We start from the raw sequence: 21685 nt of genomic DNA on the forward strand, positions 1-21685 counted from the left end.
CCTGAAGAATTATGGAAAATACACCTCAAATGATGTAGAAAATAATTTGGTAACTATTGCTGCTAATTACGTTTTAAAAAGATTTCATTGAATACATGTAACTTAATTGCTGCATTTATTATTCGATAAATGTACCAATCATGCTATTACATAGTTTTTTAAAAGATTTTATTTATAAGTAATCTCTACACGCAATGTGAGGCTTGAACTCACAACCCCAAGATGAAGATCACATGCTTTACTGACTGAGCCAGCCAGGTACCCCATGTTACATAGGTTTTTTTTTTTTTTAAGATTTACTTATTTGAGAGAAACAGAGCAAGCAGGGGGAGGGGCAGAAGAAGACAGAGACAAGCAAACTTCCCTCTGAGTGGGGACCCTGACACTGGGGCTAGATCCCAGGAACCTGAAATCATGGCCTGAGCCGAAATCAAGAGTTGGATGCTTAACCAGCTGAGCTATCCAGGCGTTACTACATAGATTTTTAAGAGTGAAAATGTATAGTTCATATATTCATCCTTTAAGATCTGATTCTGCTAATAATAGCTAGTGTTTGGGTTGCTTTAATAGTTTATAAACATGACCACTTGATATTATAGTCCATTTTATTCTCATTTTTTCCAGAAAATTCTCAGCCTCATAATACTATATACTGATAGTTATCTCTGGAGATAATTTTTAAAGTCATAAAAATTAATGGTAGAAATACACTCCATTATATTGTTTTTTCCCTATGGCAAGATAAGTACAGTAATGATATTGGACAAATAAAATTACTAACATATCTCCTCCCACTATACTAAAATGACATTACACTGAGAGATAAGGTTTGTGAAACTAATAAAATAATATTTCCAGAAATATAACCATGATCATCATTTATAATTATAAGCATAAACATTTACAAAAAATAAGATATTGTCATAAAATGCCATTTCATTACAGGTAATTAAAATTGATTCAGGGACACCTGGGTGACTCAGTCAGTTAAACGTCTGCCTTAGGCTCAGGTCATGATCCCAGGGTCCTGAGATCAAGCCCCACGTTGGGCTCCCTGCTCTGTGGAGAGCCTGCTTCTCCCCCTCCTTCACCTGCTGCCCCTGCTTATGCTCTCTCTCTCTCTCTCTCTGTGTCAAATAAATAAAATATTTTTTAAAGAATAAAATAAAATTGATTCATTCTGATAATATCCATTCAGCCTTTCCCCCCTAGTGTTTTATTATAAATTAAAAGAAATATTTTCTCCTAATTGAGTCCTATTCTTTTACTCTTGATTATAGTGTTATATACAAAGTACTATATAGAACAGGAGGATAATTATAAATATGTGTGCTCAAAAAGTCTTGTTTTATATGAAATAATTTTCTTCTTAGGATGGAACAAATAGTTTGATATTTTTTTTCTCCTGTCTGTCTTTTGAAATTAACTTTATTCTAGGTGTCACGTGAGTCAAGAGTGTGATTTATTGTTTTTCCTTAGAGACATGAGGAAAAGGGCATGGGAACTTAATAGTGATTCTGATTTTATTTTATCAGTGAAAATGATTATTTGCAAAGGATATAAAGTAATAAAACCTAATTCAGAGAAGGTTTGTTTTGGCATTGACAGCTGCAAAATGATCTGTTGTCTAAAGATAGTTTCTGAGGTCATAATCAGTTTTACTGATATTCAAGGAAAGCTGGCTGAGCTTAGCCAAGATTTTGTGTGTGTGTGTGTGTGTGTGTGTGTGTGGTTAATGCATTGAATTAATCATGTTTTTTATTTTCTGTAATTTATGATGCTTTGATTTCTTAGAATCCTTGCTGGCCAGCCTGGGAGAGACTGTGGCTCCCATGGTTAGCAAATTCCTACAGATAGTAAGCAATTTGCCAGCTAGCATTACTTACATATGCAAACCAACCAATTCATAGCTTATAAACCCAGCCACCTCCTTTATGTAACTCTCACACCAAGCTAATATTTCCCATGCCCTAAATCACTCCAGAGCCAGACACTTGACAACTTGAGACCACTTCTATAGCTGTATCCTTCTGAAAGCATTCAACATATCCAGTTCTAAAGATTTCAACTTTGCCTATCCACCTAATGCATTTCTTTCCTGCAGAAACTACAATAAAGGCTCTGGGCTGTATTTTTTCCTTCACTCCTTTTGCCTCCTGATAGTCCCTGGTATTTCCCTATATGGCACTGACTTGTGTGGCATACCCTTTTCTCTTGAGGATTGTAAATAATGAACTCTTCTTTCAAAGGCGGTTGTCTCTATGTTTGTCACCTACCAAATATGATTAAACAAATCCTGAGTTTATTTTAATACTGTGTCAATTTATTGTTTTCTAGATATGGTATACCTGTTTTATGTAAGATGGTCAGAATGGAGATGTTGCTGTTTGGGCTGTTTTGACTGCTATCCTTTACAGTTGCCCTAGGACTGGATTATCTAGGCTATATATTTACAATGCAAACAGAGAGCCCTAGCACAAGAGGAGGTGTCTTAGAAAATGCCATATATGGTGCATCGGATCTCTAAATTTAGGGATCATATATTTATTTCATATTACTTTTTGACAGTTAAAATTTGAAGGAATATCTGGCAAACATTAAAGCAATAAAGTTCAGGGCTATTCATCTTTGCCAAGAATATAGATTCTGCCAGTTAGAGGCTGTACTAATTATTATTAAAATTTAACAAGCACAGTTGATTGCTGGGAAATAATTCTTGCCAATTGATATAACATCTCTGAAATCTCCTTTTTATATGTTTCTAATCTATAGTGAATCAATAAAAGTTGATTTTATCATGTAATCAGCATTTTTCAAGATGCCATGGAAGTAAAAGTAAATTGTATGTTACTAAGCTAATCTGAAAGGGCTACAATATTATAAGATTCCAACTGTATGACATTCTGGAGAAGGCAAAATTATGGGAGGCATTGAAAAGATGAGTTGTTGTCAGGCGTTGGATGGAAGAAGGGGATGAATAGATGGTGCAGGGGATTTTTAAAGCAGTGATATGTTCCGCATGATACTACAGTGGTGGATATATGTTATTATAGTTTGTCCAAACATAGAATGTGCCACACTAAGAGTGAACTGTAATGTAAACTGTAGCTTTTGGGTGATTGTAATGTTGATGTAGGTTTACAAGTTGTAACAAATATATGACTCTGGTAGGGGATATCGATAATGTGGGAGGCTATGCATGTGTGGGGGGAGGTCATATATTGAAATTTCCCTACCTTCCCCTCAATTTTGTTGTGAAGTTAAAACTCTAAAAAAAAAGGCATTTAAAAAAAATGTTGCATGAATAATCTCCCTGCTCTTAAGAACATTACTCTATAGCTATTTAGCTTAAGACACTGACGTAGTTGAGGGGTGTGTGTGTGTGTGTGTGTGTGTGTGTGTATTTCTTTGTACGGGGACATTTCATACAACAAAGAATCGGATAATCCTAGTTCTCGTTTCCTGAATCGACCAAACTACTCTCAAGATCTCAACAACAAATTCATGGACTTCACTTCCAGATTCGTGCTATGCTAAGTGTGGTCTCAGGCCTAGCTACGGCCGTAACACTTGGGAGCTTAGTTGGAAATGTAGACCTTCATGTTCCACCTCATATCCACTGAACCTGATTCTGCACTTTAACAATATCCTCTGGTGATTTGTATGCACATTAAAGTTTGGGAACTGCTGCCCTAGATAACATCCTTTAACATGATTCAATTAAATTTCATAGTCTCTGTTTTTCAGTTGGATGCTGAAACATAAATGAAATGTCAAGAGATGGTGCTTTAGGCCAGGGTCTGGCAAGGTAATGATTTATATCCAACAGTGATATTTGTACTAATAGTTCATTAATACAATTATTTTTTTCCGTACAATGGATTGCTTTTGTACATAACTGTTATATTAATGCATAAAGACAACTGGAATTGGGACTGGCTGGAGGCCCTAGGAATGAGGCAGAGAAATGGCAACTTAGAGTATGCATGTTGCTGTGCATCGTCTTGCCTGTGTCTTAATTGGTTTTGGAAAGTCATTCATGTTAGTTAAATTTAACCTATTTTTCATTGAGTTTTGAATAAAACTATATTTTGGTATTTGGTTGTGCTTCTGGCATTCATCGTAGTAGTTATGAGTATGTTTTCATCCTCAGACTTTATTTTCGGATCATTGAAAATGTAGATAAGCATCTTAAAAATGTAAGAATCATAATACTGGGTAATGAGTAAAATAGAGGTAGGGAACAAACACGGGGGCAGTATTTCTTCAGAAGGTCTCAAGGATTCCAGAATGGAGAAGATTGGCATAAACTGTGGTTAAAAGAGAACTCCAGAGCAGTACAAAATTTTCTTAATTTCCATAGTGGGAAAAAAGGTATTAGATGCTGGAGAACATGTTCTACTATTTTTATACCTTGAGATTTTTAGATTCTAGAAATGGCATTTTAATTTATACCATCCCATCTACTTTGCCACTATCTAATTTTAGGTGATTTGGTGAAAGAGGAGATGCTGAGAGAGATTTTGAGAGATAGCTACTCTTTTTTGATTGTTTTAAGACAGGCAAATTTCCACTTCTAGAAAAGTTAGTTGCTGTGTTTTATCAAAAAAATCCACAAGTTATAATGGTATTGTTTTAAAGAAATTTAATAAGAAAATAATTTTATAGTTACCCATATCATGTTTCCCATGCTTTTCATTCCTTTGTCTAGATCTTTATTTGCATCTGGTATCATTTTTCTTCTGGCTGGAGGATTTTTCTTAACACTTCTCATAATGCGGGCCTGCTCTTGATGAATCCTTTAACCTTCATTTTTGAAAGATTTTCTCAGGGTAGTGAATACTAGGTTGACAGTTTGACAGTTTTATTTACTTTTTCTTTTCATTACTTTATAAGATATTGCTCCACTAGGATTTGCTCTTGTTTTTTTCTTTTATACATATATATATATATATAATTTTTTTTACTCTGAACGCTTTTAGCTACTGATTCTGTCACTGTTTTTAAGAAATTTGATTCAACTGTGTCTTCGTATATTTTTTTCCCCAAATTTCTGTATTTGGGGATAGTTGAACATCTTGGATCTGTGGGTTTATGGTTTGATAAATTTTGGACAAATCTTGGTCATTATTTATTGATATAATTGGCTTTTGCTTGCTTTCCTGTAGGATTTGAATTAACATATATTTGGCTAAACAGTTCACAGATGCTCTGCTTATTTTTGTGTGTGTGTTTTTCTCTCTGTATTTCATTTTGGATAGGATCAATTGCTGTCTTAAAGCGCACTAACTTTTTTTCTGCAGAGTCTAGTTTATTTATTCTATCCATTGTGCTTTTTATCTCAGATACTGTAATTTTTAATATCTAGAAGTTCTGTTTATATGTTTAATTATCTTCCATGTCTATCTTTAGTATGCTTAACTTGGCTTCTTGAAAACTAATAACGTTTTAGTTTTTTGTCTACTACTTATGTCATTTATGGGTAAAATTTTGGTCAACTAATTTTTTTCATTATGGGTGGTATTTTTCTGCTTCTTTAGAGACTTGGTAATTCTTGATTGGGTTCCAAATGTGAAATTTACCTTATTAGGTGCTGGATATTTTTGTAGTTTTACGAATATTCCTGGGCTTTGTTCTGGGAGGTAGTTATTTGGGAAAATTTTGGTCCTTTTTGGTCTGATTTTTATTTTCAGCTGAGTAGAACACGAGCAGCACTTACTCTAAGATTAATTTTCTGCACTGCTGAGGCAATATCCTTCTAGTAGTCTAACTGATGTCCCTCATTTATGAGAATTTCCAGTCTGGCCTATGTGAACTTTGGCCACTCTTTTCCTTAATTTTGTGATGTGGCTCTTCTCCCAGACTTTAGGGAGTTTTCTCGCATATAGATGCTGATAAATCCTCAACTGAATACTCAAGAGGGACCTTCTGTATATCTCAGAGGTTGTCTGTGTATGCAGCTCTCTCTTCTCCAATACCATACCTGCAAACTTTAGCTTACTTGACTTCCCTGGACCTCCAGATCAATCTGTTTAACACAGGGAGACCATCTGACTCCGCCTTGGTTTCTCTTTCTTGTACTTCATGGTGAAAAAGCTGTGGTCATCATAAGGATGACCTTGTTTGCTTTCTCTTTCTCAGGTATTGCTGCCTTCTGTCTGATGTCCAATATCTTTGGAGCTCAGGTAGGAGAATAAATTGGCCCCCTTTAATCTGTTTTGGACCAAAGCAGAAATTCTTGCGTGATTATTTTAAATCAATGTTCTTTAGTCCTTATTACTATAATAGGGACAGAAAACCTGTATTTTATAAGATTTCTAGGTCTGAGGAACACTGATTTGATATTTCATTAAATTATTGTTTTTATGGAAGGTAAATAGTTTTTTGGCTTTATGCATGGATCCTTCTATAAATCATAGGTTTTTGTCACTTTCCCCCAACCTTAAATATGTTAATGCTCCTCTCCTTAGATCCTCTATGCTGAACACATTAAGATCACTATCTAGAAGATAACATGGCTTTTTCATTTAATCTCCTTATCTGACATTCTGTATTTGTTACATATGTGTGTGTGTGTGTGTGTGTGTATATACACACACGAAGGTTCTTCCAGTTTATTCCAAAGATACTATAGTATCCCAGTTCACAATGAGGAAAAATATAAGGCAAGGGATTGCATTAAAGCATTACTAATTTTCCTCTTTTGAAAGTATTCTTTACCTTACCGAAAAATATATTTTAACACCAAAATATGTAAGTATGTAAAGAAATACTTTGTTGACTAGCTAACTAGATAGTAGACATAACAGTCATTAATATTTCTCAAAATATTCAATACAAATCAAACTATAAAATTAAATCAGTCACACCATCTACTGTTCTTCATACTCTTTCTTTCATTTATTTTATTTAAACCTGTGGTCATATCTTGCTGCATACTCATACTCTTTCTCTCTTATATCAAAGCCAGCTTTTAGAATCTTTATTATATACTGATGAAGTTTTGTGGCAGAGTTTTACATGCTTTATCAAAGGAAGTAAACCCACCTACTTTAAACTGAAACTGTCTAGTTAACCAGAAGGTTATGATAATGTGAGATATATTGGTAAGCTTAATTGTACCCTAAAAGTGCCTTACAAGGTAAAAAAAAAAAAACCCTCAAGGTAAAAATAAAAGATAAATATAAAATAAACAACTTCGATGAAAGTTCTTTTCCTCCAACCATGTGCTAAAGTCTAACCATCAGAGTCTGGTTTAAGGTTGGCATTAAGGAGCTATAGGTATTGTTCTGTGAAAGAAGATTCAACAGGAATTTAACATTGCTAAGGGACCATTCAAAATGGAGTTGGAAGGACATTGAGAAAGCAGGGCCTGTGAACTTTGGACTTTTGTCAATTGTAACTTGTCAGTTTCAATCCTGACACCTCCTGGAATATATCCTTTTACTTTGAATTGAATTAGAGATAAGGTAATATCAGTTAGCTAAAAAGCCAATTGTGTATTAGTTCAAACTCTTTCAGCACCATTCATAAATGTTTTAAAATAAGTTACATAACTGATTCCTTAATTCTTGTTTCTACAGTTACATTGTTAGTGTATAAAAAAGCAACTGATATCTATGCATTGATTCTGTATCCTGCCATATTGCTGAATTGCTGTATGAGTTCTAGTAATTTGGGGGTGGAGGCTTTTGGGTTTTCCACATAAAGTATCATGTCATCTACAAAGAGGGAGAATTTGACTTCTTCTTTGCCAATTTGGATGCCTTTTATTTCTTTTTGTTGTCTGATTGCTGAGGCTAGGACTTCTAACACTGTGTTGAAATATAGTGGTGAGAGTGGGCATCCCTGTCGTGTTCCTGACCTTAAGGAAAAAACTCTCAGCTTTTCCCTATTGATGAATATGTGGTACATATGTACAATGGAATATTATTCAGCCATCAGAAAGGATGAATACCCAGCATTTGTCGACATGGATGGAACTGGAGGGGATTATGCTAAGTGAAGTAAGTCAAGCAGAGAAAGACAATTATCATATGATTTCACTCAAATGTGGAACATAAGCAACAGCGTTGAAGGACTTAGGGGAAGGGAGGGAAATCTGAAGGGGGGGAAATCAGAGAGGGAGAAGAACCGTGAGAGAACTATGGACCCCAGGAAACAAATTGAGGGTTTCAGAGGGAAGGGGGGTAGAGGAGGGGGTAGCAGGGTGATGGGTATTAAGGAGCGCACGTGTGGTGATGAGCACTGGGTGTTACACATAACTAATGAATCACTGAACATTACATCAAAAACTAATGATGTACTATACAGTGGCTAACTGAACATAATAAAAAAAAGTATACTTATTATGATGAAAAATTGCTAAATAAGGATTTTAAAGCACCCTGCACCTGTGGATGCTCAATAAATATTAATTTATATGTATCCAATTTATTTGACATTTCCTTTGCTGCCCATCAATAAAAAATTATTAAACTGAAAAAAAAGAAAAGTTATGTAACCTTGTGACTTTGTCTTTATAAGCCTGAACTCCCTGCCAGCAATTTAGAGCACACTTGTAATTTTGGTCAATTCTCTATCCCCAGAATATTGCAATCCCTAAGACCCCAAATAAACGCTTTGGGTGCTTCACAGTCTTTTCTTGATCAACAGTTTTATAAAACTGGCAAAATCAAGCAACTGGATTCTTAACCTAATTTTTTCCTGGTTACCTGCTTCCTTAGTATCAGTCAAGATGCCTTAACCCTCTCTTACAGTGAGAAATAGTCTGACATGGGATATTACTCTAAACAAATTGATATTTTCATAAAAAATTATTATGTAAAATAGAAATACCAATGTTATACATATTGTGTTAACCATTTTGGAACTGCTTAGAGAAATAACTTGAAAAATATTTTTATTCATGCTAGATAGAGACAAAGGCCTATATGATCTTCAATTAGATAAATATATTCCATTGTGGCAAATAATTAATATTGTCTAAAGTGTGCTTTCTTTGGAGATATTTTGTACATGTGTGCTATTAAAGAACTATTAAATATTTTCAATAAAATCAGGTATTTAGGTCATTGAACTGTTGGGAATATGAAACACTATAAAGGATTTTTTATATTACTGCTGGACATACTCTAGAAAATATGAATTCATTAAATCCAGTTTGTTCAGAAAGAATTTTAAAATTATTTTTATGGGCTTTCTTATTTGCGCATAAATATATCAGCAATTACCTAAACTACTAGATGAGACACCAGTAACCTTCAAGTTAAAATGCTATCTACAAACACACTTTTTCTAAATAACATTTTTCCTAAAAATTGAAACCATTTGTTTTGATAACCAACTTATTCTCATTGAACACATTAAATTATTCACTGGATACAGCCAATTTGGAACTGTTCAAATATCAGACTGTCCCAAGGGTAACTTATTGGTAAATTATTGGAGAGCACTGCTGTTGACTAAATTATACCAGGTTGTTAGATACTACATCAGTCCAGCTGAATGTGCCAGGTTGTAAAGATTAGACCTCTTTATTAACAATGTGACAGGCCTCAGATGAAGCCTGTGGAATGTGTCATTTAAAAATGGTCGTTTGGGAAAGAGGTACATTTTATTAAAGAGGTAAGCAGCTTACTAATTAACTTAAATTTCTGGCAAATAATTGCCAGAATATATTTTGTAATAGCATTCTTAATTTTCCATATGCAAGACCCCATCTGGTTGTGCATCTGGCCATAGGTATAATCTCATTTCCTGCTTCTCATCACACTTTCACTCTGATCCAGCCACACTAGCACCCGTACTGTTAGTCAAGCATTCTAAGCCCACTTCTGTCACAGTGTCTTTACAATAACTATTCCCTGAGCTTGGAGCACTCTTCCTCCAAATATGTATGGCTCTTTCCTTTGGATTTATTTGGGTCTCTACTCAAATGGCATCCTTTTGTTCTGCCTTTCCTCTCCCCACTCCCACTTATTCTTGAACCCTTACCCTACTTTATTTTTCTTCATAGCATTCACAGTATAATGTACTTCATGTTCAGTTACTCATTTAACTATTTCCTCTCATTGGAATGTGAGCTTTAGTAGGTCAGGGATTTGTTTTATCCACTGGTGAAACCTCAAATTCTATAGTTCCTGACTCTTATAAGAAAATTATACCATATTTCTTAAGTGCATGAATGAATGAATCAATGAATGTTAAAACAAGTAACTGTTAGCCATTATTATGTCAAGTTTTAAACTTAGAAGTAGGTATACAAAGTTAATCTCTGTAGAAATCTGGGAATCAAGCACATACATAATTCATTAAAATGTGTTTCACTAGGAGATTTGAAATATTAACAAAGTGGTTAATATCAATACCTAAGAATTGTTCTAACAGGACCCATTTTTTTGGGAGGAAATCTCTAGACTTCATGGTACTTCCTCTATCCTTACCCTGTTATCTGGCTCTGACACTTCACTCACCCCAGCAGTATCTCTTTTCACACCTTGATTCTAGGTTCCAGTCATTCTCTTTCCCTCAAAAACCACCACCCCCACCAACAATAAAATACAATAAAATTGCAATATTTAAAAATAAAAAAACATCTTATAGCATTTGAACTTTAATAGGTAATACTTACAAACCAAAAAACTTCAGCTCAAGGTTAACATTTGGTATTGGAATTGTAGGTACAAGGGATTGAGGGAAAAGCCTAAGCAAAGACCAGTTTCTGGTATTCATATTAGCTCTACCTAGCCTAAAGATACTTTCATGGAACTAGTTTATATTTCTTTATAACATTAATAAATATAGGCACACCCTTCTTCTGAAAGCCTACCTCTACCCATCTTTCTTCAGTTGAATCCTAGGTTAGCCCAGATTCTCTGAGAAACAGATACCAAGATGCAGTTAAACATATATTGGGGCGCCTGGGTAGCACAGTCGTTAAGCGTCTGCCTTCGGCTCAGGGCGTGATCCCAGCGTTCCGGGATCAAGTCCCATATCAGGCTCCTCAGCTGGGAGCCTGCTTCTTCCTCTCCCTCTTCCCTGCTGTGTTCCCTCTCTCGCTGGCTGTCTCTCTGTCACATAAATAAATAAAATCTTAAAAAAAAACATATAAAGACTATATTAGGTGAAATGTTCTTATGAGAAACTAGGAACTACAGTGGGAGCTAATCAAGTCTGGAAAAGCAATCAGACTGAGGTTCAAAACTGACCCCAAGTGGGAAGAGAGAGGAAGAGAAAGCTGGGCAGAAACATTCCAAATGGACTTGGAAAGGTTCCCAAAATCTTTGAGGAAACTTTAAGCCAAAATTGGAAGGAGCCTGCATTGTATTTTGAATACACTTGTTTGCTAATTTAGATGGATTGTGGAGAGCATAGCATGGACTTTAGAGCATAGTAACTGGGGGTCTCTATCCTCATGCTCCCTTTAGTTGGAGGTCTACAAGGTATATTGTTATGGTCACAGATGTTCTTCCTCTGTACTTCTTTAGAGAAGAATCAAGCCTTGTTTATCTTTGTGACCATAGAACCCAGCTTATGCCAGGTTAAATGTTTTATAAATGAATAATTTATATCTATAATCACCAGGACACTGTCTCATCTTTTGTTTTTCATTGTGTCTTGAAGAGCATTAGTATGAATGTGAGTTTATTATAAATGAAACTCACACAATGGCAGTGTATTGTGGTAGTTGAGAACATAATCTGAAGTCAGAGGTATTAATTCCTCTTGCTTCTAACGAGTGATCCTCGGCAAATCTCTTACTCCAAATAATCTTTCATTTCCCATCTTCAAAACTAGGTTAATGGTGGTTCCATAATTAAATGTTATGTGTGGGAAATAAAAAGTTAATTAATCTTCATATCAACAGCAAAATACATCTATTCTCATTATCTAGTTTCCTACCTTAATGAAGAGAAGCATAAAAGAAGGAAAGTGAATACAACAACTCTAATGAGGGTATCATCTCTTAATGGAAACTATTAAGAAAATTGTAGTAATTGAGTTGATGTGTGTACTACCTAATTTTTCCATACATATGGTTTTAGTTGGAGACATTATTTTAAATATTATGAACGTATCATACACATTAGTAAACTAATAATTGTAAGAACTTATCCTCCATCTTTGCTTTAAAAGATGAGGCCACCAGATCCATGTACCATTTTTCCCCTACCAAGCCCTGTAGGAAGTTAATCCCTTCCTTGCTGGGTCAGCTGGATCCTTTCCTTTCCACTGCCTACTAGAACTGGCTTCGATTCAGTATCGACTCATGTTCTAAGATCCTGTTGCCTTGCATCTTAAATAATCCTGAAACATACACATAAACTAGCTGACGTCTCTTCTTTAATGATGCTGCCTTACAAATTTCAATTTCACTACTTATCCACCAAGTACCATGTTATATCCCACATTTAATGTCACCACATTTCATATTAATTATGACTGTGGAGTAAATCTTATATTTATTATATATTGATTGATGGTTATGAATATTCTGTTGGTTTCATTAACTTATATGGATTTTCAATAAGACAAATAAGCAAATATAAAAAATGGAAACAAAATCACTAAAAAAATTACCGCAGATCTTCATTACCATATTTTTTTCTACTTTCTAATAGGTAATTTATTTCTAATTTCTATTCAGGTAATTCCTTTTTTTTTCAAGTGAATACAAAAATTTACTGTGTAACTTGTATGCAGTATTAACACAGTGTGCTACATCATGTTAAATATGTAAATATTTATTCTGCAAGTATCTTTTAATTATTATCATGGTAGAAAATGTTAAAAGGACAGTAGGACAGTAGTACCATGACATTTGAGGATAAAGTACAGTGTGAACACAAAGCACTGGGTAGCATACGTATTTTTATGATTTTGTAACTTTCCATTTTAACTTTGCAAAGAGAAATTAATGGAATACTCTGTAATGCACAAATTTTTCATCTTGTGAAATGATGCATGGCAAATTCAGTGTTCTTTCTTCTTCACAAATTATTAATATGGTTTTAGTGCCTTAATTTGTTTTAGCCCAAGCTACAAATAGGGTCAAATAGATTTTTATTTTTTTTAGTACCATCAATGTTCTACTTTTTTATAAAGTATCCTATTATATCATATCACTACACTAGGATAGAGTGACCCAGACAATAGCCAGTCTCATAAATGTCTGTGTCTAATATCCCATACAGTATGAAGACTCAATTTAGTCTGTTTTAATTACAGTTAGACATTAAACATTTTTTACTGAGGAAGGAAGAATATAAAGAAGTAGATAAGATTCTAGATTGAAAAGTGCTATAATAGTGTTTTCACCTGTAAAGTAATATGAACAAGAAATTAGATATTCAGTGCAATTCATTTTCAACTAAGAAAGAGGTGAATCAGAGATACCAGGATTGAAATAGCCCAGCCAAAGACTAGCAAAATTGAGAGAAATTTTCAGATATCAAAATATATGAGCTAAAGATAAAAAAAGAGCATCAAGGAACAAGGGAATATGCATAAGAACCTGAGGATTATTTCAGAACGAAAAGCAAAAGTCAGTTAAGTGAGGAGGAAAGAAAACAGTGCTTTCAGGATATAAATTTAAGTTGAAATCAAGACAAAATTGGAGAGCCTCTTTTGCACTTCATATTAATGACTTGTTTTTCTCAACAGATTTTGATAAAAGCAATTTATCTCAGTTTAAACGAAACCTTGAACTCATTAAAGATCATAAGGGAAGTTATGGTGATGTTGATGGTTTACATTCTTGCTAAAGTCTAAAATCTATCTGGAGTTTCATTGTGGATAAATTTGCTGATTTTCAAGGGAAGACTAACATTGCATAACGAGTCACAGGCAAAGGAACAAAAGCAGAATCTTGAGACTGAGATGATGATGATGAAGATAGATTGTTTCACTAGAAAGCTCAGAACAAACAACAGCCTCAACAATATTCAAGAGGTTCTATTTACTTTAAGATTATATATTTTATTTTCCCCAGTTTTGATAGGTAATATCTTCATAAATTACTAAATTCTAAAGGAATTGGAGAGTAAGTATTTGAAAAAGTCTCCCTTACAACATTTTCATCCCAATTCCGCAGTTCCATTCTTCAAAGGCAATTATCAGCTAGTGGTATATCCTCCCTATATTCTACACATATGCAGAGATGCAGACTATCATTTGGAAAGATTTATGTCTTTCTCTCCTTTTAAAGCTTTCGGGATCAGAAGAATATGGACAAGATACTGCTTCAAAAAGAGGCTCAGCCTTCAGTGTAACTGTATTTATTTTCATCATTTAGGCTCAACTGTACATCATCATGATGTGGATTTCATTCATAAAAGTGACAATGGAAGATTGGAGCCTTAAGTGGCAAAAGATACAGAGTCATGTCATGTTCTGTATCACAACTATTTATCCTGTCCCAGTCTTTATTTATTGTCCACTCACACCCACCCCTCCAAGCCTGGTCTCTACCAGTCATAACTAGGATCCTTCTTCACTATTATCTTAGGAAACGCTCTGTTTCTCTCCTGTGTTGGAACCTCTTTTTTTAGGTGCCATGTACACCCATTCCTTCACTTACTTCCTTGGTTTAGTATATATCTTCCAGTTGTGCTCTGTTGAAAGGTATATGGGTGGTTTATTTCATTTATTTGTTTTTTAATCTTGGTCTGTCTATAAATTTATTCTGTCATTTTGTGTAATTAGTGGTTTTGCTTGGTATAGAATTCTAGTTTAGAGACATTCTTTTCTTTGTAAGTTTTAAGACATTCCAGCTTCAAGTTTTTCTGTAAAGAAATTGACAATAATTATGATTCCATGACTTTTTTTCTTCTTAATCATTTTATAAGTTCTCTCTTCATAAGTTTATAAGATCTTCTGTTCGCCCTGAGTTCTGAAATTTCACAATGATACCTATCAGTGTACGTGCAATTTTATCCACTCTGTTAGGTAATTAATAGAACATTTCAATTTGGAAATTCATAGCTTCTCTTAGTGTTTTTTTGTTTGTTTGTTTAGTTTTTCATTCATTCATTCATTCATTCATTCATTCATTCATTCATTCCAGAGAGAGACAGAGAGAGAGAGGCAGCCCATGAGTTGGGGAGGGGCAGAGGGACAGGTAGAGAATCTCAAACAGACTCCCCACTGAGGTCGGTACATGATGGCGGGGCTCAATCCTATGACCCAAGATCATGACCTGCGCCTGAACCAAGAATCAGATGCTTAACCTACTGAGCCACCCAGGTGCCCCCCACTTTTTAAAAAGATTGATTTTATTTATTTATTTATTTATTTATTTATTTAATTGAGAGAGAGAGAGCATGTGAACAGGGGGAGGGCACAGGGAGAGAGAGAGAGAGAATCTCAGGCAAACTCCCACTGAGCATGGAGCCCAATTTGGGGCTTGATCTCACTACCCTGAGGTCATGACCTGAGTCAAAATCAAGAGTCAGATGCTTAATCAACTGAGCCACCCAGGCACCCCATCAGTCTTGGAGTTTTTATTTTTAATTATGTCATTGGTGATTTTGCCTATTCTATTTTATTCTTCTCTTTCTAGAACTTAGTTTTTTAAGGCTGGCTCTCTGGTAGATCCTCTAATTCTTATCATAGGAGATAACAAATTCATATCTATATGAATAATTCATATCATCTATAGATAGAGGATATATAGCTGATAGAGAAGTCCTTAGGAGCAGACAGGAAATTTTTGTCTTATATGAGAGAAAAGATACTTTCTCTGCAGTAATAGATGAGAAATAAAAGAGAATATATACTGATTATAATGATTAACTACAAAAATTGAAATTGTATAAGAAGTGAGGAGAATATAAGAAAATGTTGAAAGGTAGGAGAAAGATAGAGGAATCAGTGGATTGAAAGATCACAGAAGGATAATTCTCTATAACAATGGAAATGCTAAAAAAGTAAGTTATCCTAAAAGGTTGGTGGGGATTAGGATTTCTGATTTAGTGATTGGGTTGTTGGATCAATCTCTGGTTAGTCTTAAGATGTGATGGGGAAAGGAAAACGTTGAGGTAGGGCAGGGGGCAAAGGACAGTCGAACTTAGGCCAAAGTAAAGAAAAGCTAGGATATTGGGTAGATTTTGAAATAATCTGGGATGGAAATAAACATCAAGGAATTGAATGCTGAGCCAGGTATGTGCATTTTTATAAATTTGGTAAATAGGAAGTCTGTTTTTCTCATAACCAGTTAAGGAAGAGAATGATCTGAGTTTCAAAGAAGCAGATTTTACTTTAAAATATGAATGGAAGGGGAAAATGGTCTGAACAGGAAGATGTTGGTCCTATAACCTGGTTCTAAGATTCATAAGACAAGAGAAAAAAATGCTTCAGCTTTGAAAGGGTGCAGAAAAAGTGGTCATTTTAGTCTGGTTAAGGCCAGGATATTGGACTGTATATCTATAGAAGAGTTTATAAGTTTTTAGAGAGTGAACTCATAATGAAGCAGAAATATTAGTGGGCACATTGGAAAGAGATTGTTGGGAGAGGTTAGGAGTAAGGGATTGCGTTAAAAGAAAAAGTGAACATCTGTAGAACATAGAAGATTTGATACATGTTGCCCTTATTCTGTCTTGGAGGAGGACTGGGAGCCTGTTTATTTGGTGATTATATGTTGGTGAAATGATTTAATATTTCTTATAAGAAACCTCAATGAATCTGTCCACTTGAGCTATAAAAACATACTACAAATCACCTCCTCTGACACTACATTTATCGTTGCAGATAGAAGTCTACAAACATTTAAATGGCTTTTAATTAACATACCTTTATCATCAAAGTGGCTTTTTCTGTACACTATAAATAGTATACCCTCTGCAGTTGATCTAGGAGGGAACCCAGAAAGAATTCTTTTCTGCTTGAACTGTATTTCATATCATAATAATATCTCCTGAATAGTGCTACATGACTTGATAGGACATTATCTCAGTAACTACTTGATTAGGTACTTTGAAAATCCTCATTTTTAAGGCTTTAGGAGGTTTAACAATTTGTCCAAGTCACACACCCAGTAAGTGACAGAGCTGGGGTTTGAATCTGGCAGTCTGATTCTTTCCTTAACACATACATGCCATTAATGTGGAACTTGATTTTAAATTTGTTTCTTATGCTAAAACCAAAGAAGGAGAGGAATGGATTATTGAACTCTAATCCCTGTGTTGGGAGAAAATCAATTCAGTATCAGATATTTTGTTCTATAAGTAGTTATTCATTATGGCAAGTAGCAGACATTACTGATCCAGCCCGTAGGCTCCTCAGTTAGACTGCTTTGTCACTTACTAGACGTGTGATGTTGGATTAGTTTTTTAAAAACTTTCTTGTGAGGGTTACATTTTTTAATATATGTAAAGCACTTAGGACAGTACCTGGTGCCTAATAAGTGTGTCAGCTGTTCTTACTGGTTACTGCTTAGAATATTTATTTTAAGAACATGAGAGCAAGCACGAAACTTTTCATACCTTGCGAGTGAACAAACAAATATGTTGGACTTCAACAGTCCAAAAAGATTTTTTCTCTTAAGTTGTAAAAGACTAACAGTTTTCATTTAAAGTTTGTATAATCTGAAACCTAAAAAGATGAAATCCTTAAAAATGCAGTTCCTTTATTAGAAAGAAAGGAAAAGCACTGGCAATCTGTTGTACATACAATTGGAAGCACTTCTAGGTGGTAAAACAGTGTCATCTAGTGAGAGCTTTAAGTGAGAAAATTCCCTGAACTAAATTAGCATGCTTAAACAGTTCTATTTACAAGATTCAATTTCTTAGAATTAAAAAAGACAAAAAGCCAATATCACTCAAGTGATATATAAATAAAAGTGTGTGTTTTAGATAAATTCAACAGAGTGGAAGAGACAAAGATTCAGCAAATCAAGAGATACCTTACATAGTACTGTAAATGGCATATTAGGTAGTCCTCATCACAGTTTTGAAAATTCCATATCTAGTGGTTAATTCCTGTGTATTTAGGTTATGTGGATATTGGTATTGTTATTTTTTGGATGATGGTGATGGTGATTAGGTGTTTTGTTTTACCTTTGATTTCCCTCTGAAGATACACGTAACTCCTGGGAAAGTTAAATAATGAATCTGCTATTAGTTTAAGTTCACTTGCTTAAGTGTTGATTGGCAATTATTTGAAAGCATGACTGTATTGAAATGCTACAGAATAGAGTGATGAGATTGTGGGCAGAAGTGGAGTCCATATTGGAAGTGTTGTCAGGTTTTACAGAAGGATACTGAAAGGTAAAAAAGGGAGCTATTAGAGCTTGACTTTTCCTCTTCCAAATATGTTCTTAGTAAGTGAGGTTGCCTCCATCATCATATTGAGCATGTATATATATGCCTTTTAGAAACCACTCTTGAATTTTTAACAGCATTCCCTGAGATATTTTCCCCCTGGAGTTGTCAATACTTCTTCCACAAAATACTTTGAAACAAAATGACAAAATAGATAATTCCTCAGGGNAGGGAGCTATTAGAGCTTGACTTTTCCTCTTCCAAATATGTTCTTAGTAAGTGAGGTTGCCTCCATCATCATATTGAGCATGTATATATATGCCTTTTAGAAACCACTCTTGAATTTTTAACAGCATTCCCTGAGATATTTTCCCCCTGGAGTTGTCAATACTTCTTCCACAAAATACTTTGAAACAAAATGACAAAATAGATAATTCCTCAGGATTTTGGAAACTATTAGGGTAGCATTTTCACACCGTGTTTAGAAATCCACTAGAAAGTGAACTAGTGATAAGTGAGCAGGCAAAGGGCTCATTGTCAGCACTCAGTATAATGGTGACATGAAGAAACAAGCAGTTTCTNCCACTAGAAAGTGAACTAGGATAAGTGAGCAGGCAAAGGGCTCATTGTCAGCACTCAGTATAATGGTGACATGAAGAAACAAGCAGTTTCTTTTTGTCAGAATCATATTTCTATCATATGCTAACAATTAGATTTCATACCTTTTGTATTAAGTTTCAGAGAGGCTCCCACATTCTTTGAAATATTAGCATTAAAAAATGCTAACTTGTCTTTTGTATGAGGTGACACAGTTCACATTATTAGCTCTCTTCTAGTCTAGACTAGAATCTCAAATATTCATTTAATATCAGAGCATTATTGTAACTGAATAAGATGAGCCCAAACATTTAAAAATCCTTGATTCTAAAAATAAATAAAAATGATTACCACAGCTCAAAATAGTACATCACTTAATGAATAATTCAATTGAGTTTATTAATTAAGTTGCTTAATAGTATGTTACTTAGACTTAATAATCTAGTTTTAAATGAGTGTAAGAATTGGATATTCAAGATTTATTAAGGTTATTGGCCTTCTAATCTGGATCTTTAAATAAAATTGGATGTAGTAAATTTTAATTCTTAGACAGAAAACTTTAGGTGGTTGTAATTTTTTAATAAAACTTGAATACATTATTTTTGAATTTAGAATTAATTAATGGCATTAGTTATTCATGAACCTTTGGCCATAATTCGTAATTTCTGTGAAATTAAATTTCCTCTCAACACTGATATATTTTCTTTCTCCATAACAATTTAATTTTTTCATGAGTACAGTATCAGTTTTAAAAAACTCCCAAGGGGAACATTATCACCATAATCTGTTTAAGAGATTCCCACTATGCCTTTTACCCTTGTTTTCATGGGTCATCACAACAAGCCCAAGACCCTCAGGCCCTCTTTTCATCAGGATGCCATGCTTGCAGCTTTATGCATCCTCCAACTCAGCCCCATTTTACACCTCTCACTAATGCGTTCATTGTGCACTTTGGAACTCAAGCCCTTTATCAACACATTTCCTTTATCACTCACACCCTCTCTGAAAGTTCTGCTCACTTTTATGTTAGAACTGTTGTGCTTTGGAGGGCACTATTGCCTTTGAAGTATCAGTCACATGATTCTGCCACCCCCACACACCATTAGACCTGGAAGTTTGGTAGGTGTTTTCTGGCTTCACTTTGATGATTCCAGTTTTTTCCCAATCCTCCTCTTGAAAATATCCCAGTCTTTGAAGATTTGGCCTTAGATCTTTGCTGTCATAATTCTTGAATCTTTTAATATCCACAAAGTGATTTAATATATTGGTTGTTCAGATCCTCTCCTTCAGTAGTTTCTTTCTACTTCCTCAGCCTCTTATACCTATGCTTATACCTACAAATGTCATTACCAGTAACTGTACTTCCTCTGTAACGCAGTCTTCAAGTTAGTTACTCTCCACTTACAATTCTCCTCCTATTTCTCCAACTCATAGCCTCTATTAGCCAAACTCCCAACAATTATTAACCCAGCTCAGTCCTCCAGGTCATTGATTCTACCACTCTTCTATTGTATCTCCACTTCCTCATGTCCTTAGTTTCTCTCATTATTGAGATTAGATGCTGTTGGCCATATGTTTTATCACTCTAGTTCATGAACCCTTACATGAATTAATAGTACTCGTGACTTATTCTCTCTTTGTCCTATTAGCCTGGAAGAATCCCAGTCATGTATTCATCCACATTTACCCAGCATGGCTGCCAAACAATCTTACCACAATTTTATAACAATAATATTCTCCTATATGATTATATTCCTCCTTTTTTTCTCAGGCATCCAGCTATTGATTTTCCTGCCTGTTTCACTCATAAAAATGAAATAATCAAACCAAACCAAACACACACACACACACATACACACACACACACACACACACGCTCTCATAGAAATAGAGAACAGATTGGTTTTTGCCAGAAGTGGGGGTTGGGGTTGAGGGAATTAGATGAAGGTAGTCAAAAGGTACAAACTTCTAGTTATAAGATAAGTTGTAGGGATGTAATGTATAACATGGTGATTATAGTTAATAATACTGTATAGTATGTTTGAAAGTTGGTAAGAGAATGGATCTTAAACATTTTCATCGCAAGAAAAAATTTATATGCGGGATGGATTTTAAACTTACTGTAATAATTACTTAATATATATATATATCAATCATTATGTTGTACATTTTATTTTATTTTTAGAACATATTTTAGTTATTTATTTGACACAGAGAGAGTGAACACACACAGCAGGGGGAGAAGCTGAGGGAGAGGGAGAAGCAGGCTCTCTGCAGAGCAGGGAGCCTGATGTGGGGCTTGATCCCAGGATCCTAGGATCATGACCTGAGCTGAAGGCAGACACTTAACTGAGTAAGTCACTGAGGCATCCCTGTTATATATTTTATATATTAAATATCAATTATATCTCAATGAAACTGGAAAAAAATGAATCCATAGAGAACATCCACAGGCCCTCAGCACTGAATTTGAGGACCCATTTCCTTTCTTTTCCTTGTATAAGCCAGACTTCTCCATATGCTAATGAAATTGCACTCTTTCTTCTATCCAAGCTCATCATTCAGCAATTTTCTACTAAATCATTCACTTTAGCATTAAATTGCTATGTGGTGGGTCTCAATTTAGAATTAGAAATACCCCTACCTTTCTGTTCAGCTACCTCTTTTTTCTTTGTTTCACCTTTCAGAAAACTTCACAAAAAAAGTTGCCAATATTTACTATCAATTTCTACTCCAACTTTTTCTTATTCCAGCCTATTTAGGTTTCATTCCTATCACTCCATTTAAACAACTGTTGTCTAAGTTGCCATTGCTTTTTCCATCATTCC

The sequence above is a fragment of the Ailuropoda melanoleuca genome, chromosome 5 (genome assembly GCF_002007445.2).
Source record: "Ailuropoda melanoleuca isolate Jingjing chromosome 5, ASM200744v2, whole genome shotgun sequence".
Lineage (NCBI taxonomy): Eukaryota > Metazoa > Chordata > Mammalia > Carnivora > Ursidae > Ailuropoda > Ailuropoda melanoleuca.